At 39.5% G+C, this 25,136-nt stretch overlaps 1 long non-coding RNA gene across 7 annotated transcripts in view; it reads left to right on the top strand.

Moving 5' to 3' along the window:
* LOC138819385 (uncharacterized) overlaps window positions 1–25,136 on the top strand; it is a 199,422-nt gene that overhangs the window by 38,743 nt on the left and 135,543 nt on the right. The window contains exon 5 of one of the 7 annotated variants that reach the window (XR_011369417.1): window positions 15,540–15,611. The exons of the other annotated variants lie outside the window; for them this stretch is intronic. This is a non-coding gene — a long non-coding RNA (uncharacterized lncRNA). Of the gene's footprint in view, window positions 1–15,539; window positions 15,612–25,136 lie in introns of those variants that run through there. 7 annotated transcript variants of the gene reach the window in all.

A 25,136-nucleotide genomic window follows, 5' to 3' on the forward strand; every position in this document is an offset into this window, starting at 1 on the left:
ACCTTTGCTTATAATTTATGAAACTTCTCTGCCCAAAGTTCAGACTCTGTGGAACAACTGCAAGCTTACAATTTCCCGATAAAAATGCCACCTCTTCAAGGAACAGGAATCTTGCTGAGCTTCAACCACTGCTACTTTTAATAAGTGTTGACAAGTAAAGTTCCACCTGCTTAGACACGAGAGTCTTGACCTGAGCTGAGGTTTCTGGAATGTGGATCCAAAGCTACTGTTGGGGTGCTAAGTTTATTGCCTACAAACAGGTAAAGCAGCTGGGTTATACATGCAAAGGAGGGTTGGCCTTGGTTCATGTGCTTCACTAAAATGAAGCTTTCTTCCTCTGGAAGCTGGATCAGTTTAACTTAGCTGTTCTCTAGAAGAGGCACAATCCTTCATTTCTCTCCTTTTTTGTCAGCAGTCAGACATCCATGGCTCTCTTATACCCCCAGACATTAGTTAGCTATCATTAAATATAATTTGGAACTTTAACAATGCTGTCAATGCGCCCTGGTATTTTGTCATCACTTTGCCATTGGTTAAAATCCCTTTCACTTCAGGAGACTTTTCCCCCTTTCATCTTTGTGGTTGCCAGACTTGTAATTTGTTTTTCTGTTTAATAGAAACCTTAGAATCGTTGGTATAAAGTAAAGCATGCTATGAAAAACACATGCTTTTTAAAATAGCTCTTTTCGTCTTTAAAAATGAAAAAAAAAACGTGCTTTCATCTGTTTCAATACCAGTAAATGCATATTTTATAGTGTATCCTCTAAACTCTTCAACAAGATAATTAAAACATTTCTGTATACCAACTCCTGGACTACTTTTATATGCCCTTTTGTATAGAGAAGCCACAGTACATGCAGTCTAGCAGCAGAGAGGATACTGAAAAATTTTATATTTTATAGTGTATCCTCTAAACTCTTCAACAAGATAATTGAAACATTTCTGTGTACCAACTCCTAGACTACTATTATATGCCCCGTTGTATAGAGAAGCTACAGTACATGTAGTCTAGCAGCAGAGAGAATACTGAAAAATTCCAGATGCTGGCAGAGATTTTGACTTTTGTTAGATAAAGATGTGGAAGGAGCAGATGTGGTAACTCTTTATTCTTCTTGCCTTGCCTTTCCTCAAGCTGAAAAAGGACCCCTTTTGAGGGCCTTGCATTGAGCTTTCCAATTAGAAAAAAATATTGAAGTTCAGAACTGTTGCAACATGCGTTAAACACATCTTTTTCAACCTAATTGAGACCAAATAGAGCTTCTAAATTTCTTACTTTATTAAGTATTTCAAAGCTCTTAAAATGGATATATCATCATTGACAGAGCTATTTGTTTGGGAAGTGTGTGTGTGTGTGTGTGTGTGTGTGTGTGTGTGTGTGTGTGTGTGTGTGTGTATGCACAGCAACTAGAGCTTGTACTCAAGGCCTGGGCACTATCCCTTAGCTTTTCCATTTTCCATTCAAGGCTCTTACTATTTAAGGTACAGTTTCACTTATGGTTTTTTTCTGGTTAATTGGAGATAAGAGTCTCACAGACTTTCCTGCCTGGGCTGTTTTCTTAGATCTTAGCCTCCAGAGTAGCTAGGATTATAAGTATGAGCCACAAGAGCCCAGCAAAAGTATTTTAAGTGAGGAATAGGACACATACAGTAAGTTTGAAACTCTTGAGTATAGATAAATGTCTTCCATCAGTATACATCTGTGAAGCCACCACACAGATCTGCATAGAGCACATATTCCTCCACAGAGCATTCTCTGTGCTTCTTCCCAGTCATTATTACTTCACTACCCTTTTCAAAGGTATCCATTGTTCTGACGTCTATCACCATGTACCTGTTTTATCTGTTCATGGTCTTTATGTACATGGTAACGTATTGCATGTGCTCTTTTGTGTCTGACATTTTCAATCAACATAGCGTTTATAGAATAGTTAGTTCATGGTGTGCAGGAATTGCCTATTCTTATTTTCCTCTGGTTTTCTGAAAGATGGATTTGTACCACACATCACCTTCTAAGAGGTGAAGGGAGCAAGTCATATAAGCAGAAATAAGAAAATCCACTTTACTTTTTATGAGCTGAGCAAGTATCCAGTGACACACCTTATCCCTTAGTCCTACTCAAAGCAGAGCTATGAGAAGTCTGAGCTGGAACACATGGCCAGACTTCTGTTTTACCTCTTTCCTCCTACTTTAAACCCTTGTGCTGGAATTAGTACCACCTCTTTAGTTACATGGTACCATGACTAGACTGCTTGGGTAAAGCAGAGTAACACTAAGACCTGTCCTGAAGAAGTAGGGTTCCAGTTTCCTCTCATTTCATGATATGGAAGTAAGTATCTACAGGGTACTTAGTTTACTTAGTTTGATGTTTTAAAAATCCAGTGATGCCTCTGGAAGACTCTGGAAGCCTGTTAAATGTTTGCATTTGAAAGGCATCTTAATATTTCCCTTTGAAGAAAACTGCAAAGAGGGAGGTGATTTATAATTTTGTCTGTTGTCATCCAAAATACTGATAAGTAGAGGTTTATTTAACTCACAGTTGTAGAGGCTGAGAAGTCCAAGAGCACAGCGCCCACATCTGCTGAGGGCCATCTTCCTGCAGTGCCACAGAGTGGGCATGTCCCATGGTATGGCGGTGCAAGTTGGCCAGAGAGAGCTCCTCTTATAATAAAGGCTACTCTGCAGCTACCTTTCCATCTATCCATACCCCATGAGTCTATGACTGGATGACTCTGTTCACCTCCCAAAACTCCCACTTCTCCATGTGACTACATTGAGTGAACTTTTGGGAGACACATTCAAACCACAGAAGGAAATAAGAAGTCCTATCTTATGCAATCTTATTTTTTTCAAAAATTATTTTTGAAACAGTGTACCCTTTGATTCTTGACTATAGAATTGAGCCTTTTTTTCTTTCATGGAATTAAGATTATGGACTGTATGTGGTTGGGAACATGGGCTGAGTGTAGGGAACTTGCTATAGTCTTGGTTCTGTAACCAATGAATAAAAGGGGTTTGACCACTCATTTCTTCTCTTATTCTTCATTTATAAAATGGAGACGTTTGAGTAATGGGCCTTCAAGCACCATGGAGGAGTTATAAAGGCAAGAAATTACAGACTCTATAAGACAGTATATTTTATATCTTAAGGCTTTCTCCACCCTTTTATTAATGAGCATCTGTAAGTCAGGCTGTCTAATTCTTCTGGAGATTGCCTAATATCCTGTCTTTACTCAGATGAGGCAGGTCTGACTGTTGGGTTGGTATTATCTTCACATTAGGCATCTTGTTTTAAGTTACCCATGAGGTAATGTGGAAGTGAAATGTTGAGAAAGGAGTTAAGAAAAAGTGGCAGGTTTAAGCCTCCTAACTTCTGTATATTCTTTGTAGAGTCAGATTGCTTTCTTAGGTTTAGCAGAGCCCCAACCATTCTGTGTGTGTGTGTGTGTGTGTGTGTGTGTGTGTGTGTCTGTGTTTATGTACATGTGTGGGTCTATTTGTGTCTCTGTATATATCTTTATGTGCATATGTGTGCATGTGTGTAGCACTATGGACAGACTTTCCCTGTCTGCACTGTGGGAAAATGGCACAATGAAGAGCTCCTCTTACAATGAAGCCATTCCTGCAGCTATCTATCCATCCACCAATCCATCTGTCATGAATGGATGATTCCATTCATCTCTTGGAGATCCCGTTCTCAATGCTGCTGCATTGGAGACTAAGTTTCCAACACATGAACTTTCCAACACAGCACTTCTAAGGCCATTTATGGTTTTCTAGTTGTATATTTTCTTGTTTTGTTCTGCTGCTTTCCTGAAAAACAGGCTGTATCAGTTTCCTATTGCTGCAGTCAAGAATTACCACAAACTTAGTGGCTTAAAACTACAGGGCCTACTTGTTATCCTGGAGTTCTGAAAGTCAGAAGTCCAAAGTGGATCTCACTGGGCTAAAATCAATCTTTCTAGGTTTATGTTCTTTTCTGGCAGCTCTAGGGGAAGGAGAGTCTGTTTTCTTGTCCTTTCCTGCTTCTAGTGCTTGCCTGAATTCTTTGGCTTTGGCTCTTCCTCTATCTTCACGTTGGCCATGGGTTTTATATCACATCAATCTGGCACAGTTTTTCTGTTTCCCTCTTTTACATTTAAGCACTTGGTGAGTGATCACATTGGACCTGCCCACATAATCCAAATAATCTCCCTATTATAAAGCTAGATGATAAGCAGCCATACTTTCATCTGAAACTTTAATCCTCCCTTTTCATGTCGTATAATATATTCACATGTTCTGGGGATTAGGATGTAGACATCTATCAGGTGTGGGGGGAGAGCAGTCAATCTGAACACATGCTACTTAAGCATATAGTAATTTCTTTATCAAGTGAAAAAGATAAGACAGCCTGATTTACATTTCCTGGTAGAAAACTATTTATTTATTTGTTTGTGCATGTTGCTGCTAGGCGAGTTTGAAATCAGGCTTCTCATTTGTTTGGCTCGCTTGCTCAGCTGGTTCTCTATCATTCTTGTTTTTCTACTGGTTATTTCGGCGTTGGAATCTCATTGACTTTTCTGCCTGGTGTGAAGTACTGTCCTCTGGATCTCAGCTTTCTGAGTAGCTAGGATTAGAAATGTGAGCAAGACTTTTAATTTTATTAGGGAAAGTATCATGTATAAAATAGGTACCTTTGAAATAATGAATGATTAGTAAAGAGTTTAATTATAGTATACATTTAATTATAGTACAGGAAGGACATATTCTCTAGATATGGGCAGATATGGACAAAAATAATGTGATGTATATTATTGTGATAAGTTTTGTGTGTGTGTGTGTGTGTGTGTGTGTTTTGTTTAGATAGTTGTGTGTTGGATCTGACCCCCAAGCTTGTGATAACCATTGTGTGCCTCTAATTGTCTACATACATACATATTCAGTAATCTTATGTTTGATTAAATTAGCATAGAGGCAGTATTTATACCACAGATATTAGCAACCAGAGTTTTCTTTTTACTGGAAATCCTGTTGTTTGATGTAAGATAGAGACTCCAGCAGCATGATGTGACATTAGTGTACCTGAGGAAATAGCAGATCGCAACTGGGGAAGTAGCTACTCCCAGGACTCTGCAGTACCAGCTGTCTTCCTCAAGCATGGCTATCTTGGTTCCCCCAATGCTACCAAGATTGCCACAAATGCCGCAAGACTATGAGCTGAATGGAGAACTTGAACTTTCTCTCATGTGGACAAAAGAGTGCTTCTTTGTTCTCGTTACCGTTGTCCCCACTTTGTGTCTAGGGTTTCCCATGACTCTTTAATGTAGCTGTCATGGTTTCATCTGTTGATATTCACTTATCCCTTCTAGTATTACCTTGGTTTTTATTGGCCTCATTAAAAAAAAAAACCTTGCTGCGTCAGTATCTGTGAGATCAGTGCTACAAAACTTCAGGGAAGTCCTTAGGTAGCTGTTAAAATATAGCTCCAAGGCTCTCTTCCCAGGGATTTGTACTGAAAAGGCCTGAGGTGAGACCCAGAATATGTACTATTGACATGCTATTATTTGCATTAATGACACATTTGCTGCATGGTTTGTGTCTGAAATGTCCTTTAAAACTCAGGTGATAAAGACTGGGTTTCCAAGGAAACTGTATTCGGAGGTAGAACCTTTAGAAGGTAGTTGGATCACAAGTTATCATTGTTGTTACCTGTCCTCGCACTTTAACTCAGAGTCTGAGCACTGTCTCTGAGCTATTTTGCTCAAGGCTAGCTCTCTACCACATGAGCCACAGCTCCACTTCTGGCATTTTGATGGTTAATTGGAGATAAGAGTCTCATGGAATTTCCTGCCTGGGTGGTTTTGAACTGCAGATCTCAGATCTCAGCCTCCTGAGTAGCTAGGATTATAGGCATGAACCACTGGCACCCAACAAAAATTATTTTTATAACATTAATGGCTAAATTCCTTGTTGGATTCATGGCTTAATTGGCTGTTGGGAGTTAATGGAAACCTGAGGTGGTGGGGTGTAGTTAGAGGAAGCACATCACTGGAATTGGGCCTTGAAGGGTATTTTGTTCTTGGCTTCGGTGTCTCTTTATGCTACATAGTCATCATGAGGGAGGTAGCTGATTATGGACTGAAATCTCTGAAGTCATGAGGCAAAATGTACTTTTTCTCCTTCAAGCTGATTTCACTAAGATATTTTGTCACAGCAATGAAAAGCTGACCAACACAATTATTATTATTATCATTAGGGACCCAGCATTGTCAATAGATTCTAAGATAAAGGTTCATGGATCACACTGACTGACCCATCTTGGTAACTTCTGGAAGGCCCAGCAGCCCTTCATACTGTCCATATTCTGTGGGTTCTCACTGGAGAAAAGAGCAAAGGAGAGCTATGTTAAAGAAATGTGAATCTTAGTCTCTAGGAGGAATTGATTGAGAAACTTGATGATGTTTACATACACCAGTGGTTTCATGTCCCTAGCTTCCTAGAGAGGAGGACACTTTTTCTGAAAACATTATCAGGTAGAAATGTGAAGAATTCATGCAACTACAAGACAGTAGATCCACATGGGCCCAAATATCTTGTGTTTGATATCATCTGAATGACTTCTTGAACTTTCTGCTCATCATGGCATTGCTTCCTGGTTGTTATACAGACTGAAACCTCATAGCCACAGATAGTATCTGCTGAGAGGAGGATTCAGTCTTTACAAACCCAACCCAACTTGTTTTTCAGCAGCAAACCGCTTTAACTGTGGCAATTTTCTTAGCAGGAAAATTTTTAGATGGTTGTGTGGTTTCTACTTTTACTCTATTTTCATTTGACACGTGAAATTTTTGGGAACAGATTGGTTTTCCTTAAAACTATGGTCCAAATTAATTTATACTGACTTGATTAAAAAGAGAGAAATTGCTACCTTTAAAAGATTTTGACCTCAAATCCTCTGATATTTGAGAAGATTTTTTTTATCCCCAGGATGCAATCCTTCAGTAGCATGTAGACAAAATTCAAGTAAAGGGAAGAGTAATGAAAAATCTAATATAAAGCCTATAATTTTCTAAAGATGTCTGTTCCCTATTAAGATCAAGTGCATGTCAGTCATCTTATATTTTTGGAACACCCACTGATTGTGGGAAGTATACTGGGTCCTTTTGCATATGTGGAAAATTTTATCCAGTATTAAAAATTATATTTTCTTTCTAGTTCAATGAATATACATGGAAAAGGAGACATTTTCTGTATTTTATTAACATAATTAATATGAGTTATTTAGTAAGAAAAGACCCCTAATCACATAAGCCCTGTCTCAAAGGGTCTTATCTTCATATAAACAATGAGTAGAGTATTTGTCTCATATTATTTGTAACAGGAATTTATGGGAATCAAACACAATGATAGATGTTAGAGTTTTATCAAACAGTAAGCACAAAATTAATAGTTTTTTTTTAAAAAGCACATATGTTGAACATAGTTTATAAACATTACATCTCCAGGGAGTTCCAGATTTTAGAATTCCAATATTCCTTATTCCAATTTCACCTAGTAATACAGTAAAAGAATTGTGTTATCCTTTTGAGATCTAATTATTGTCTTATATTGGAGAAAAATGACAGTGTTATCACTTTGAAATGAAAATGAAATGTTTACCCTCCCTTTCTACTTCATTTAAAAGCTTTCTTCTTGCTGTGTCTGGAAATGTCTCAGCACAATGTGGGTTTTCACAGATGGGCTGGTAAGAGAGTTGAAGGTACAGTTAGCTCCCAGCTCCTGGAGTGGAGGGTTAGTCACACTCACTCTTTAATGGTCATAGAACTGAGTTCCATGGCATTCTCTTTTTCCTTCCTTTTTGCTCTTCTTGCCCAGATTTTTAAAATTGTTTTAGTGTGTGGCAACAGTAAACATAGTCTAAAGCATCAGTCTCTTGCCCTTTTCTAGATTTCAAATATTTCATGAAAAGAGAATTCTCAATATAAGTATGACTTTTTGATTACTTAAAGATATTATTTTCTCTTATTCTCTTTGTACCTCATATATACCAAAACTTGGTGTAAATATAGTAAAATTCAAGATCCACTGAAAGCAGTTATATAATTATGTGTATATAATTATATGTTATAAAATTATATGAATGTAGAATATAAACACTTCCAGGTTTGCCAGGTTTACTAGTTTTCTTCCTTAAGTATTTTTCCTGTTTACAGAAGTAGTAAAGGTTATGTACAAAATACATTCTTACCATCTCAACAGACAATAAAATCTTGGCTCATTCCAGCATCAGCTTTAAAGTCTGAAGTCCAAAGTTCATCTAAGTACTATTATCTACATTAGATAGTGCAATGATGTTTCTTGTATAGAATATGTGTTGAATAAGTGTTTATGGATTAGTAAATTATGTTTATGGATATACAGCATTCCATAATATACTGGGCATGGTGGTATATGATTGTAATCAAGGGGCCAAAGCAGGAGAATTGCGATCTAGAGGCCAGTCTGGGCAAAGTTGGCAAGACCTTATCTCAAAAAGAAAAGAATTATAAGCATAGTTCAAGAAGTAGAGTACTTAACTAACTAGTACAAGGTTCTGGGTTTAGTACTAAGTACTGAAAAAAACAAAAAACAAAGAACAAAACCAAACCAAACACCCAACAACTGCAATTGAATTAAACAATTCCTTTTCATTAATTTTAAGGTAGCAATACATTGGGGGAAAGTGAGAAGTTATTTATGTTAACTATGGCCACATTAAAGGAGAATGAATAAGACCAGATGTCATGGGAATGAAACCACGACGAAAGAAGAGAGAGACCAAGGGAAAGGCATATGGAATTTTCCATAGTGATCACATCACTCACACACTCACCCTCTTAAATAATGTGAAGAGAGGGTTCTAAAGTGAGTTCACACATTTTTTTTTTTTTTGGGTCCGGTCGTGGAGCCTGAACTCTGGGCCTGGGCGCTGCCCCTCAGCTCTTCAGCACAAGGCTAGCACGCTACCACTTGAGTCATAGCACCACTTCCAGCTTTTTTTTCCTGTTTATGTGGTGCTGAGGAATCTAATCCAGGGCCTCATGCATGCAAGGCAAGCGCTCTACCACTGAGCCACCTTCCCAGCCCCGAGTTCACACATGTTTTTATATTCTGAGTCAACTTATGAGAATACTTTCAAACAGAGTCCAACTCAAACTGGACTTAGCAATAAAGATATGTAGTGACTCTCATGAATGAAAAGCTAGAGGTTGGTCAGTCAAGCATGTTTTGACGAAGGCTTTGTCTTTTTTTCCTGAGACTATATAAAAGCTCTGCATGCTGTTCTCAGGTTAGTTTGGTCATCAGAACTACATGCCTTTTTGCTCATAAGGAAGCAAGAAAGATAGTGAGAAAGGACTTGACATTCTTCAAAAACAAGAAGATTTCTGTATCTGTCTGAAGATTTCTGTATCTGTCTACCCTTAACTGGATTAGACATCTCTATTCCTCAGCTAATTACTGACGGACAAGGTGGATTAGGATTGGAAATAGGATAACCATGGTTAATACAAACCAACTAACTAGGAAGTACTCATTGTTGATATGTGTAATAAGTTTCAGTTTAACGAACAACCAAATTCCAACACTAAGCATGTGTTCAGCTTGTATGCCTGTGTTTGCGCTACAGTGCCTCTGCTCTATGCACCTCTCCTTCCCTGCTCCACACAGTCCTTCTAGGACTGAAACCAGCTTTTTATCTAGTCACTGTGGCAGAGTCAGAGGCCAACTAGAAGTATGCAGTGTCTCTTAGGGCTTAAGCTTAATAATAGCGACCAAGTTTTATAATGCTTATAGATTTTAAATACACCATCCCTTCTTTCTTATGCTATTGGTACAAACAAGTCATATAACTAGTCTTACAGTCAAGAAGAGGAGAAATACATTTTGTCTGTTTAGGAGGGGAACTTCAAAAACATATGGCAAAGTTGTAGCTGGTGATAAAGCAAGGCTGAGTCAAGTGAATCCTTGGCTTCAGTGAGAAGTTCAAAGAGTAGAAGGAAATTTGATAAAGATAAATACAATTTTAATGTAATGTTTTTAAAGTAAAAATTATGTATTAATAAACTTAATATAATTTTTCTTAAGATGTCTTTGGTTAAAACATTTATGAAGAGTAAAATACAAATTTAAATCAAGGCAGAATTGCTATAAGGAGGAGTAAAAAAAAATAGGGCTAATAACTCATTCTACCATAGAGAATCAACCCTAGTGCTCAACTTTTTGGTCTGTCTTGCTCAACCTTAGGAAATACACAGATAACTCTGCCCTCTTGAGCTTGATGTTTATTTCCTCTTAGATCTGTACCTCAACTATTTGGTTGTTCTGGAAGTCTCTATGAAATTTAATAGGAAAAATCTGAAGTAACTGCCCCTAAGAATAAAATTTTTCTTAAGATGTTTTTGTAACTTCCCCTAAGAATAAAATTTTTCTTAAGATGTTTTTGGTTAAAGCAAAAATAACAGACAAAAAAAACCAAGAGGAGAAAGAAAGAAGAAAGTAAAACAAAACAAGAAAACTGAGTTCCATTCAATGATTTTTGTATGCTAATCCATTCTTTGTTTGCTAGTTCCAGAACGGGTATAATTTCCAGGAAAATGATCATTTGTAAGGTATTACAATAATTCTTATAACGCTGAGAGACCAGGATTCAGAATGCACAAGTTGTAGATTTTAAATACAGTTCTTGGTTTGACAAAGTACAGTGAAAGTCTTTTTGGATCCATCACAAGTTATGGCATGGGTGCTTAACTTTTTATAAATGAGATCGGCTTAGGAATTCAAGAGCACACGTTTGTGTGGGGAGACCATTCTCTGATCTTATTTGGTGAGTGATATGCTAATCCCAGCACTGAGAATGTTGGCAGAAAGAAAGACTTCGAAGTTCACAGGGCTCAATGTGTGTAGAACTGCCATAGCTGCCACAGAACTATGCAGGAAATAATTCTCAAGGAAACAAAGGAGGAAAGCATTGTTGGGTCCAAAATTCTGTCATTGTTTTATGTCAAAAGCTGATCTCTTCTCTAGATTGAAATGCTAGAGCTACAATCTACTTTTTAAGTTTATTCTACTGGGAATCATCATCTGGTTTGGGTGGAATGACAACTACATTCTACCTCAGCTGACACTTCACCCCAACCCCTAAAACAACTACATTCTACTTCAGCTGACACTTCACCCCAACCCCTAAAACTTATGTAATAGGGGGTCAGGGGGGTTGACATTAAACTAAAAAAAAAAAAAGAATGGAGTGACTGATACTTACCAATATGCCCTCTGAACTGTTAGCTTTCTAATTGTTCTTATGGTGGCCTGCTGTGGAGTCTCCAGTTTCCCCACTTACAGCTGTAATGTACTGTGTCTCCATTCACCTCCTCATTAAAAGGCCAGTGCACCAACAGGAGGAGTTAGCTCAAGAGGAGTCTGATTCACAGTGACAGGGCTGTGTAGCTGGTGGGACTTAAAGTGGGAACTGAGAGGAGGGAGTATAAGCCCCTGAAAAGCTGTTGACAGCTGGGTAGTGTGGAGAAATACATGTGAGAATGAGTGACCTTTGGGGAGAAAATTGTTAGGAGAGGCAGAAGTGAAACCAAAGGCTTTAGAGGCCTCTATAGAGATACACTATGTATTACCATCAGTGTAAAGTGATGTTTATAATGCATGTGGGAGGGGAGGAGGTAAATATAACCTCTCAGGCTAATCAAGATTAGGAGCAAATACAGCAAAGGATATGTGGGATAAAATCCAACATACACAACAAAAATAGTTAATAGGATGCTCAGTTTCCTTCTAAATTTCTCATTTGAACTTGATTGTACACATTCTTGAGAATTATTCCTTCTCTAACCCAAGTGTAATTGTAATTATGCCATTTCCTTGATTTAAAACAGTTTGATGAATTCTCACTGCCTGCAAACTAAATTAGGCTTCCCTGCATGACATAGAATTCTCTTTAAAATCTGCTTTAGGGCCTAGAGTGTGGTTCAATTGTAGCACACTTGTGTAGCATGCAGGCAACCTGGTTTAATCCAGCTACTGAAGAAAACCCAAACAAGCAAGTAAACAGAGACAAACATGTCTAGCTGTAGGCTACTTCATTCAACATTCAAAATAAGTATTTACTCAGCATCTGTTCTATGCTGTTTCCAGGTCTAAGTACAACAGTGAACCAAGCCTTTTAACCCTGGTTCTCAGACTGTCACCTTGCAGGCCTCTTGTAGTTCCCATGTCACTCTTTCTCATTGTGCTTTATGTGTACATTCTTCTCTGCTCTTCCTGTCAGTCACCAGGAAACTCTTACTCCTTCAAGGCCTAACTCATATGTTAGCTCTTCTTCATAGCCTTCTTTCCCTGTCCAAATAGAATTAATTGCTCCCCATTTCTGTTTTCAAATAGTTCACAGTTTGTATTCCAAGGGATGGGACATAGAATTTTATTATTATTCATATTTACCTGTCTGGAATTGATTTATAAGACCAGTGAAGGAGTGAGGGTCCACAAGAGTAGGCAGCTACTGACTAAGTAAATGAAGGAAGAAATGAGTGAAACAGGCACAAGTCTGCATAGGAAGCACAGGCACCAGGTAAATGTGGGGGCAAGGAGCAAAAGATGAGAGCGCACGCGTGCAAGAGAGAGGGAGAGAGAATGAGAGAGAGCAAGAGAGGGGGGTAGGGGAAGGAGGGGAGAGGGAGAGGAAGAAAAAATGAGAGAGAGAGAGAGAGAGAGAGAGAGAGAGAGAGAGAGAGAGAGAGAGCGCGCGATAGAGAGTGAGAGAGTCAGTATGTGTGTCAGGGACAGAAAGACAAATAGACTCCTTTGGTTAGATGTACAAGAGGCAGGTCCCAGACTGTGGGACCTGCCGGCCTGGTTTGGAGGGCCCCATGCTAAAGACAGGCAGTGGGGAAAAGCTAATACTGAAGTTTGGGGGCAGAGTTCTGGTTGGTTCAAACCCTAATCTCAGTGCTTGGCTCTGGGAGATGTGATCTAAAATTGCTCGAAGAAGGGTAGGTCCCTACATCTGTGAGGGCATGTGAGTATGTAAGCATGTGTGCATGTGTATTTCTCTGCCTGTATGTGCATGTATGTTTACACATGTGTATGTGAAGAGCAGAGAGGAGAGATGGTAGAATAACAATGTTTGAAACCAGATGAACAGAGAAAATGAAAATATAGGAAGGAGTCTTCCAAATGTTAATCTGTACATAGAGCATTCCTCTGTGGTGTTTTGTGTGTGTGTGTGTGTGTGTGTGTGTGTGTGTGTGTGTGTGTGTGTGTGAGAGAGAGAGAGAGAGAGAGAGAGAGAGAGAGAGAGAGAGAGAGAGAGAGAGAGAGAGAGAGAGAGAAAGAGAGGAGAGTTGCCACATGCTTTAAAAGGGCAGCAATGGTAGCTAGAGGCTAAGGGCAGAGGTAGTAGAGGAGGTTTTGCTATTTCTGCCATTAGTAGAGAAGATGATAGATGCCCTCAGCAGCATCACAACACAGGCACAGGACCACGTTACCGTTCCTATTGACCCATTACTGGACACCTTATTCCTTTCAGAAGATTAACAAAATAAAAATGTACCGAGCTTGCTGACAATTTCCTTGCCCAGGGGACATAGGAAGAGTGGAAGGAGGTAGATGTGATAGATGCTAATGACAAGCCACAGTGCTCCTCGAGGACACCTTGAGAGGAAGCGTGTGTAACAAAGGAGACTCCAACGTGCGTTAATGAACTCTGTGTAGAATGTGAGCGATAAGTAAACTTGGTGACACAGCCAGGATTTGGGAAGAAGCTGCCCCCAGAATGCCTGGGGCACTAATAAATGACAACAGATCTGATTGGACATAGGAGAGGCACTTCCTTCCTTCCTCCCTCCTCTCTTCCCCCCAACAGTGTGGTGGCCCTGACGCTCTCTAATTAGCTCCACATCCAAAGGGTAGCTATAAAACTGCTAGGAAGACCATATGACTGAGATTAAGGCAAGTAAGGCATAAGAATTGTGTCAGAGAGGCCCACCCTACAACAAGCTGAAGCTGTAAAATGTAGCTAAGAACATAGAGAAGACTTTTACAATCACATTAAACCAGAAGATCAAGGGCTCTGTTTGGTGATGAGAACCCAGTAGTTAAAAGCATGGATTCTTGCCTCTCAGGTTCTATAAAACAAATTTGGATAGACTCTAGCTCATACAATTGTTTAGAGAGGTCAACAAAAAGAATGTAGGTCTGCTTGGAACAGCACCTGGGAGTACAGTAACTGTGTCCTCATGTATGTGAAATAGGTACTCCTGAGGCTCCAGGGAACTAGATAGTGACACAGTCAATGAAGTACCATAGTGAGGAGCTCACATCCAGGAATAAAGGCCATTGCGAGAGAGTAATCTGGTAGGTTTAGGGTAGGAGGGCTTACCTGGGCTAAAGATACTTACGATAGAAAGAGGGTGGGTGGGGAGGACAGTAGGCTTGAGGAGCTGAAGGCTGACTGCTAGTCCAAGGGAGCTCACAGCTCTCATGCTTTCTCTTTGTAATTTTCTGTGTCCATAAGAATGAGTTCGTGGCCGTGCAAAAGGAAAAGAAGCTCAAAAGAGTACCTCATTCTGTCACAGCAGAGCTGGTCTCTCAACCTGGGCCGTGTCAGCTGTCACCACTGACAGGCCCAATTCAGGAGCCTTTGCTGTTAACTTGATATTTCTTTGTGTTTATGTTTAATTCTAAAAAGTCACGGTCAAGGTTAGGCATAGTAGTTCATGCCTGTAATCTCAACTACTCTGGAGGTAGAGTTCCAGAAGATTGTGTTTGGAGGCCAAGACAAACATTTAAAACAGTCCCATCCCTACCAATAACCTGGGTTTAGTGGTGTATGCTGTTCATTACAGCCATGAAGAGGCTTAAATAGGAAGGTTGCCATCCAGGTTGGCCTAGGCAAAAATACACGACTCCGTTGGAAGACTAAAGCTAAAGGGCTGGTCAGTGTGACTCAAGTGGTAGAGCTTCTGCTTAACAAGAGGGAGAACAATGTCAAGCAGGATGCAGCAGGAGACCTTCAAATCAGTGCTTTTAGAATCAGTGCTTTTGCAATCCCACTTTTGGGCATTTACCCAAATGTTTACAAACAAGACCACACTAAAGCTACCAGCACAACTATGTTTATTGCAGCATTATTTACCATAGCTAAGATATGGAACCAACCCAGATGCCCCTCAGTAGATGAATGGATCAAGAAAATGTGGTATATATACACAATGGAATTCTATGCCTCCATCAGAAAGAATGACATTGCCCCATTTGTTAGGAAATGGAAAGGTTTGGAAAAAATTATATTAAGTGAAGTAAGCCAGGCCCAAAGAAGCATAGGTCCCATGGTTTCCCTTATTTGCAATATCTAGTATAGGTATGAGTCAAGCGGAAAAGGTCAGATAATGTGATGTTAGGAAAATGAACCCTTAAATATGTAGTTTAATGTTTTCGTTTCTTTCATGCATGTGTTTCTAACACATTTATAAGATTATTTCTTTGTTGCTTTGTATGTCCCTCCCCCACAGTGTAACCCCCGCTTTCACTATATTTGATGTCAGTATAACATGTGGAGGAGATGGGGACAAACAAGTCGTTTAAGGATTCAGGTGGACCTGTTGCAACAATGAGAAGTACAAAATGTCATGTCAAAACCAGCTTTACAATGTCGGTGTGGGGGGGGGGGAGGGGGGTATAATTGGGTGGGGGGAGGGGGGTAAAATTGGGTGGGGGGAGGGGGGAGGCGGGGAAGGGAAGTGAAGGGTAAACAAAGGAGGAGGCTGCAATGCTTGGTAAGAAATGTATGCATTATCCTGCCCATGTAATTGTAGCCCCCCTGTACAGTATGTTCTCAAATAAAATAAAATACAATTAAAAAAAAAAAAAAAAGAATCAGTGCTTTTGATCCTGTGGTGGCAAGTCCTTGGTCACTACTGTATATGCCACTGGTGGGCTCTTGGCTTGTTTGAGAAGCCAACAACCAGCTCCATTGCGACCATCCTCCACTGCCCAAAAGTTGGATCTTCAGACCTTTCTGACTCCAGTGTCATGTTCTCTCTATCCCATTTGTTAAACATATCATTTTTGGTCGTGATGGTCATGATGGGGTGTGCCTGTAATTCCAGCACTCAGGGGGTGGAGTCCAACTTTAGGAATGAATTCTCCAGCTTTGAGTTGCTGGATCTAGCCCAGTGCTTAGTATGTTCAGGACGATAAATGGATACCAGAAGGACTCATAGAAGGATGGATGCATGGGTAAATCCATCCCTGCTATTAGACTTCTTTAAAATACACTAGAAAGCTTCAGTGTCTGTATTCTAGGATATGTATTAGCATTGATATTTTACTGGTATATGGCATCTACATTTTCCTTATTTTGGTCTTGTTTATGTGCTTTATTAATTCATGAGCTATATTTATTTTCTTTGGTATCTTTTTCTTTTGTCCATCAAGAAGTCTGAGCCTGACTGGGGTGAGGGGCAGATGGGAGAGATGTTTGGTTTTGAAGATGGTGTGAAGAACTTCAAGAGTTGTTTCCAGATTGTACAATCAAGTAAGAGAAGGAAAGAATGCCTTCAATAAATAACCTGTAGCCACTTGTACCCACTTCTGTGGTTTAATTTTATTTCTTTAACTCCCTTTTTAATAGTGTGTTGTAGTTAAAGAAGCTAGCAACATATGGTATTTACAAAGACTATTGTATTTACAAGTTAGGGTATTTATAAGACTTCTATTCTAATGGGATAATACTGTCAGTGAGCAAAAGGCTAAAGATAAATCAATAAGGCAAAAGTCGAGCCCATTAACATCTTACTTGAGGTTAAAGCATTGTATTATATGGAGAAAGGGCTCAGATGAAGTATTTCCGGTTTCTTAGGCTATAGGGCAAAGAAAGGGCTTGGACAAACTTACTTCCATTCTTAGCACTCAAACTAGATACAATATAAATCTGATATAGCTTGTCTCCTCCAACATTCATCATCACTTCTGACTGGGCTACTTGATCTGTGAAAATGAGATTTCTTGAAGACCTGTCTTAGATTTTTCAAGCTAAATAAGATATATTGGTAATACAAATATTTTTGGGTCACTATATATCTTAATAAAATAACATTTACGTCTGGAGAGTGCGTCTGTCTGGAAAGCCTGCCCAGAGCCATATCTATTTACTTAAACCAGGAAAGGAAATTGGCTATGCCGCCAGCCCCTCAGTTCTTCCTGCTGTCAGGGTTGAAGACAGATAATTTTGGGTGCACACAGGCAGATTTCTAGGAGAGTATTAGCTCCCATGTTTGACACTAAGAATCAGCAGATGCTGAGCCTCATATCAGGCACAGCCAATTTCTCCTCTCTGTTTCAATCCCAAACCTATGTTGAGTGTCTAACAGAATTTCAGCGTCACATTGTAATTTCTGGAAACTATGGTTAATAGCAAAGTGATGAAAGGGCTGTGTTTTCAGGGCCAGTATTTTGAAGTACTTTCTGGCACAATACTTTTGGTGATTCCCGATGAGCACAGGACACATGTCACTTCCAGGCAAAGATAGTTTGTCTAGGGGTAGAGGCTGGGTACCATGTGAATTTGATGGCCTTCTTCAGGGGGAGCATTCTAGCTTCTCTAAGGACAGACGATGGGCCAAACTAATGTCATACAGTTTCTTGTACTGCAAATCATAAGGTATCTTAGTAGTTCATAGGCCTTGTGGTGGTTAAGAAACAACTGTTTTGTTTGTCTCACATTGAAACTTTATTAAACCATATATTCTGGAACATCTCAGTATTTTGACAATTCATCCTCAGGTGAAATGCTTCCATTTGGCATTGAAGACCATGTATTTATTCAATTGCTTATTATTGCCTATTTTACTCAAAGAAGTTAATGTGCCTTGTAATACCATACAGCAAAAAATAAATAGAATAAGATTTAGATTTCAAAGTGCTAACAGATTTTAATTTATAGTTAAAAATTACTTTTTGTTGACATTAGCAGGTATTAATATGACTCTGGGTGATTATTTGTGTTCACTTTAGCCTTAATGGAACCTTGTGATATTATATTTCTGTGAAGAAAAAAATTGAACCAAATGATAAAGATGCATGCTGGGAATTATGTCAGTAGAGCTAGAGACCAAAGACTGGCATCCACACCATCAAAATGACTGCTTAAGCCTGAACTTCACAAGGGTATGATTTAACTACAAATGTGTTAAATGGACAAGAAGGAAGGAGTGACAAACTGAGCAACCATATCCTACTCTATACAGATCAATGTATCAGATTCATAACAAAAATCTGGAGCCTGATGACCCAAGAAGATAATGTTTAATAGGGAGAATGTGTGAGAAAAAGCCAGGAGCCCAGAAAGGCAGTGAAGAGCACAGTTATCCAAGGATGAACTTCAAGAGGTAGCTCTTGTTGGGCAGTAGAGAGAGGGAACATGAGCTAGAAGGCCAAGAGCAGTTTCTCAGGTCAAGCCTTTATCCTTTTCAGATCTTCCTGCTCCTCTTTCTGGAGAATGCTCTCAAAGAGAACCCTCGGGGTCTGATTTGGTGGCCATGCATATATACAATTGGTCTCCAATTCTTTGGCTTGAACTCTTAAGTCAAATTACCATTTGGTCTGTAAATCACTCCAGACAGTATAATGTGGAATTAATTTCTGGTTATTTTTGCTTGGGAGTTTCATATATATGTAGTCTTGAAGATTTACAGACAACTCAGCCTTCCTTTGCGATTTAATCTATTTTTAACGTATTTCTTCCCATGGTGTTGAAACAAGGCAGGCAAATGGAATTAATTTGCAAGCATATTATAAAGAAGTGCATATTTAAACTAAAATACCTTTGCAGATATTTAACCTTTTCAAGTATTTATTTGATTGGTGTGTGATAGAAATAAATAAATATAACAACCCATAATAACACTTCAAAAACTTTTTATAAAGCTGGGTGCCAGTGGCTTATGTCTGTAATCCTAGTTATACAAGAGGCTGAGATTTGAGGATCATAGTTCCACACCAGCCTGGCCCGGAAAGTCTGTGAGATTCTTTTTTTTTTTTTTTTTTTTTTGGTTGGTCGTGGGGCCTGAACTCTGGGCCTGAGCGCTGTCCCTCAGCTCTTCAGCTCAAGGCTAGCTCTCTACCACTTGAGCCACAGCTCCACTTCTGGCTTTTTTTTTGCCTATGTGGTGCTGAGGAATCGAACCCAGGGCCTCATGCATGCAAGGCAAGCGCTCTACCACTGAGCCACCTTCCCAGCCCCGTCTTTGAGATTCTTATCTCCAGTTAACAACCAGAAAACTTAAAGTGGTGCTATGGTTCAAAGTGGTAGAGTACTAGCCTTGAGTGAAAAAAACTCAGGGACAGAGCCCAGGCCCTGAGTTCAAGCTCCATGACCAAAAATAAAAGACAAAAAAAACCCTATTATATAATTACTTACAGTATGAAAGAGCAACATTTTATTGATTAGAAGAATTTAGGCAAGGAAACTATTCTGTTAAAACAAAAACTAGCCCAATTAGGGAAAAAAGGGAAAGTGGTTTGCCTATATTTTTGAGTATAAGTATTAAATTTAGCCAAACATGTATTACCTTAGTCTGCTGAAGCTAAGTACCATAGTCTGAATGGCTTAAGAAATTTATTTCTCAGTGCTGGAGGCTGAAAAGTTCAAGTTCAAGGTGCTAGCTGGGTAGGTTTCATCCTGAAACATTTTCTCTTGGCTTATAAGTGGGTACCCCTTCAAATGACCTCTGTCATACAGACAAACTCACAGTGGGGTGAGGTACACTCTATTGTCTCGTCTTTTTAAATGGAAAGGCACCAGCTCCATCCAGTTAGGATTCCATCCTTGTGAACTCATTTAACCTTAATTATTTTCATGAAGATCTTTTGTCAAAAATGTAGTCACATGGAGGTTGGGATTTCAGAGCATGAGTTTGGAGAGGGGGGACAGAAATATTTAATCTATAAGATATGCTAATTAAATTTGTAGCTCTAAATATTTTTATCAGTTAAAAATATAACTGGCTGACGTCAAAAAGTAATGAATGAATCTTGATGAATATCACACTGTAAATTAGACCACAATAGAGAAATAAAAGATACTAGAAAAGCAGAAGGGCTGGGAAGGTGGCTCAGTGGTAGAGTGCTTGCCTTGCATGCTCGAGGCCCTGAGTTCGATTCCTCAGCACCACATAAGCAGAAAAAAAAGCCGGAAGTGGTGCTGTGGCTCAAGTGGTAGAGTGCTAGCCTTGAGCTGAAGAGCTGAGGGACAGTGCCCAGGCCCAGAGTTCAGGCCCCACAACTGGACCCCTTCCCCCCCCGCCAAAAAAAAAGAAAAAAAAAGAAAAGCAGAAAAAGATAGTGGTTCTTGCTTTGAAGTCCACAAGGCTTTGGTGTTGCCATTATCCTTTTATGATAATAATGATGTCCTACAGTTTGCAATTCATAAAATATTTTGTCCTACCTAATTTTAGTTACACTGTAATTCCAAACGCTGTCCTAAAAGGTCCACATCTATTGAACAGCAATGAGTACTAGCAAGACGGCTTAACATGGTAATCTCCCTGTGACTATACTGAAGTCCCCACTGTTGCTTTCTGTCATGCCAAGAACTAGCAAGCTAGATCACTTCTGTGGGACAAGAAATCATCTTGTGAGACTACTTGTGAGACGAAACTTGTAAGATGGAACTTTGAGATTCTTCTTTCCATCTTCTAGAACTAAGCAGGAAGATCCAAGAAATACAGGTAAGGAGGACCTCTGTCACATGGAGGTTACATGTATAAGGCCTTAGCAGCAGGCCTATTTCCCAGAGAATCTTTCATAAAATGAATGAAGAATCATAACTACTATGAAAACAGCACAAGGGAGTTTTTTGGTACAGGCATAGATGGAGTCAGAAGAAACATTCTGGTTAGAATTGTTTGCTTCCTTTCTGTTACTTTGAGTCTCAGGATGTCTGTAGCTGAGCTTTGGTCTGGTCACAGGACCTTTTATTCCCTTCAGCAATGCTTCTGTCTTTATGGCTGAGGACTTGACTAGAATGGTCCTGTCCTGGGGCAGCCACACCTGGTTGATAGGCTAGGTTTATCTCCTGGACCCATTGTGCACTGGGCTATGGGTTCCATAAGGACAGGAGCTACCTCTGCCTTGTTCAGCATTGTGTCTCAAGATGGCAGCTCAGTGACTGCCACACAGTAGATTCCCCAATAACTTCAGGCTGTCCAATGAGGACCCACACTTTGTAGTACTGAGTCTTGAGGAAGTAACTAAGTGTTAGCTTTAGGAAACAATCTACTCCTTGTTAAGACTACTGAAAATAAACAAGAGAACAAAATAAAGCCATTTGAAGAAGCAGCTTGAAAAAAAAGTGGTGTGATTTTTCTTACCAGTATCTAAGCTTACTAAATTAAAGTGAAAGCCCTGAACCATGTCAAAACATTTTACAGCTGCTTTCCTAACTGAGAGCCTGGAGTTGTGGCAGGGCCGTAACTCAGAGCACCATAAATTCTAGGCTTGTCCGTGGCATTGTTTTGATGGTGGTGTTATGGCTAGAGCAATGGTTTGCTTATGAAAGGGTTCAGCCTCTGCTTCCTGACTGAATTCCTGGGTCAGGTGACCTTACCCCATAATCCCAGTAAGCTCTATGCATTGGAACTCTGGGTGAGGATGAAAGTAATGGTGACCAAGAGACTAGGCCCAGCATTAGTGTGTGTTTGTCTGTCAAGTGATCATATGACAGTTGTGTTGGTAACAGTCAGACAGGCCAACCTCACTGGAAACACAAATACTGAGCATGTGTGATATCTGCAATGACCCCTTTCTGAAAGCTACTTGAGTTGGACATAGAGAAGTGCTTCCTAGCTGGGTATCAGTTGGTGAGGCACTGAAATTCCACAGCTAGTTGAGCTAATCCCTTATAGAGGTTCTGGAGATATTTCCACTGCTGCTGTCTTCCCTTCTGAACTGGTCATCTGAATATGATAAATGTGAGTTTTACTGCTAAGATTAGATATTGCCTCTGCCCTAGTTCTGTCTAGTCTAGTGGAGCAGTTTTCAATGTAAACATGAAAGAAGTTAAAAGAAAGTAAGTTCTGGCTGGGTCATCTAAGATGACATGGTCTCCATACGCAAGCAAAACAGCTTCCTTGGAACATGAAACCTGGATGTGCTCATATAGCCTATAGAAGATAGCAAAGAGAATTCTGAGTGGAAGAGGAAGTGGTATTATGACGGTGTCCAGAATGAGCAGGTGTTGTCTTTCAGGTCCTCTTCTCACAGTGAGAATTATTGTGGGTGGGAGTTGCTTGGTATTGTGGTTCATGATGTCCTTGGGGGAAGGGGGGAGGGGAACCATCCCCTGGTATGCCACTCTGAGAGGATAGAACCCAGAATGCCTGCATTTGACTGGCCAGTGGATCACAGTTCTTGCTCAGTACTAGGTCACAGCTGTACACATTTCAGTGAGTCTTAACTGCATTAAGTTTGAGGTTAATTCAGGCTGACTTATGGAGATGGACCCAAGTTTGCGATGAGAAACTAAGCATACCATGTGACTTCCCTCTGGGCAGAAGTAAAGGTGCAGAAAGACAGCAGAGAGGAAAAGACATGCTTTGTAGGCAAGAGAAAAGAACCATAGACTTCTAGAGACATAAGAGATGTTGGATATTTTGAAGTTTTGATGTGGAGTTTCATGGTTATTCCATTAGATCCTTGTTAGACCACTGAGTTATAGTCTATGCCAGGCACAAGGACTGGCAAGAGTCTCCTGGGAGTAGACATAGTAACTCATCCTTTAGGCTTCTAGGGACTGGCACATGGTGGTGCTTCCCCAGTAGAAAGGATTGGTTTTCAAATAAGGCCCCATAAGTGTGTTCTATTTGAGCCCCCAAGGCAGGCCTCATAGAGGGTGGCTGAGGCCCTTTGTTGTTACAGAGTGGCTCTCTGGAAGCCATCAAAGGCTGTGTGCGGATAGAAATGCCAGCCTCCCCACTAACACAGGATAGGACTGGGTTGATTCCCACCTTGGCAGCGCCATTATGTGGTCAGTGTGTGCCTGGTGATTCTGGGAGGACAGTACTAGGCAGGCAAGCTGCAGGAGTGCCAGGCAGATCAGTGCCCCTTGTAGAAGGATGCTGGAGCTGGAGAAGAGGAAACCAGCCCTAGGGACCGACATGTGAGCACCCCCTTGAGGGATACTACAGGAGGACTTTTCAAAAGGTAGGGTTGTGCAATAATAAGTGTGGATAAGAAAAATAGAATAAAGCCAGATTTTTACATAAATTGACTCCATATGAAACAAAGAAAGATTACATGGTTTTGTGTCTGACTCTCTTCCCTTACCATTACTTCAAGAACATTCTCCTATGCCCTTAAACAGCTATTATTCCTTGCTAAATTTTGAGGAAATTCAGACATCACGCTTCATAGCACCCAACAAAATCCACAAAAGAGATCTCCCCACAAATAAATTAAAACCTTTGACTTAGGTCAATTTAAAAAACAAAGGGAGTTGGGAAGATAAATGATTTGGCTCCATAGTGGCATGACGGATCAAGTACAATATAGCAAAATATCAGTCTTACGAAAAAAGTCAAAGGAAAAGATTATGCTCAAAATTGCTCCTGGCTGACTGGTCTCTGGGTTATTAATTCAAACGTCCCTCCTGTTGGTGTTGTTAATGGCTTCAAACAGCTCTTGTCTCCTCTTATGCAAGGGGAAAACTGGATGTGTTCCAAAGAAAATAGCAGTAGCAGAAGGAAGCCAACATTTGCAGCATTGTTAGATAACTCCAACTATTAATTTTCTTGAACTAAGTCCCTTTTCATTTTTCACAGATATTTCTTACATTGCCTAAATCTACAAGTTAGACATTCCTCATACGTAAAAAGACTTCAAAATAAAAAAAGAACTTTCTCATTTAATTAACATCATGTCTCATTTTGTCTGGGCTAGTTCACCAACATAAGACACTGAGAAAATAGTAGAAACCTCAGATGTGGTCATTTTCAGTTGGAGGTGGGAGATGGGGAATGACAAAAGGCGTTTAGAATCTTTGGGAATAGGGAAAGGAGTAGGAAGAAATGATTTGGAAAGAAAAAATTAACCCTACTCACATGAACCTGACATGTCCCCAAGTTGAAAACTACTTAGTGATAGGGAATCTTAGAATTTAAAGGACCTCCAAATTTATTCAACTTCAGGCTGGAATCTCCTTGACGGAATCTCATGATATATGCTTGATATATTCTTAAAAATCTATTTATTCATAAATTTTGTTAAGTAGTTGTACAAAGGAGTTTTACTTTCTCAAGTCAGATTATGAGTATAATGCACCTTGATCAATATCATCCCTTTCATTATTCTCCCTCATCTTTCCCAACTACATCCATACCCTCAGTTACATAGTTTATCTTTATTATTTTTTTGGTATTGTTAATGGATGAATTTGATATATATTGGTAAGCATGTAAAAATGATCAACTATAGTTGTTAGATGTTTATGCAAGAAAATATCACCACCACCACTACCACCTTTTAACCAATTGGAGGGTTTAAAACAACTACAAGAAAAATTACAAATCTGAAATGAACTATACAGCTAAAAGCCAGTGAGATTTAGAATCCTATTATGCACCCAGCACTTTAATAAAATGGACACACACTTATGTGAACAGTATTTATGGTCTTAAGTAAATTTGAATCTTCCATTGCATAATTGTATGAGAAAAGAAATGGAAGTATTCTGAGTTTAGTACCCGTGGAAATCTGTATTGGGGTTACTGATGGATTTCAAATATATTACTTTTTGCTCCCGTAGGGATGTATAGAGGGAAAAAACCCCACAGAATAGGAGGTGAGAATTTCAAAATTATAAGAAATATCTCCTCTAATACTATTTTTCTAAAGATATCATAGATATGAGAAAAACCAGGAGACATTCTAACTTAATTTCTAGATTTATTCCGTAACCAGGTGCCTGCTAGGTGCCAAGAACTGTCCCAGGACTATTAACAGTGAGTAGAAGAGACAAATTTTTATAAATAGATCTAGACATATGCTTGAATATCTCAAATGAGGATGATCTTAGTAGACATTTCATTCCTGGACCATGTTAGTGCTCAAAA

This window comes from Dipodomys merriami, unplaced genomic scaffold (genome assembly GCF_024711535.1).
Source record: "Dipodomys merriami isolate MVZ:Mamm:240054 unplaced genomic scaffold, mDipMer1.0.p SCAF_8, whole genome shotgun sequence".
NCBI classification, from domain to species: Eukaryota; Metazoa; Chordata; class Mammalia; order Rodentia; family Heteromyidae; genus Dipodomys; species Dipodomys merriami.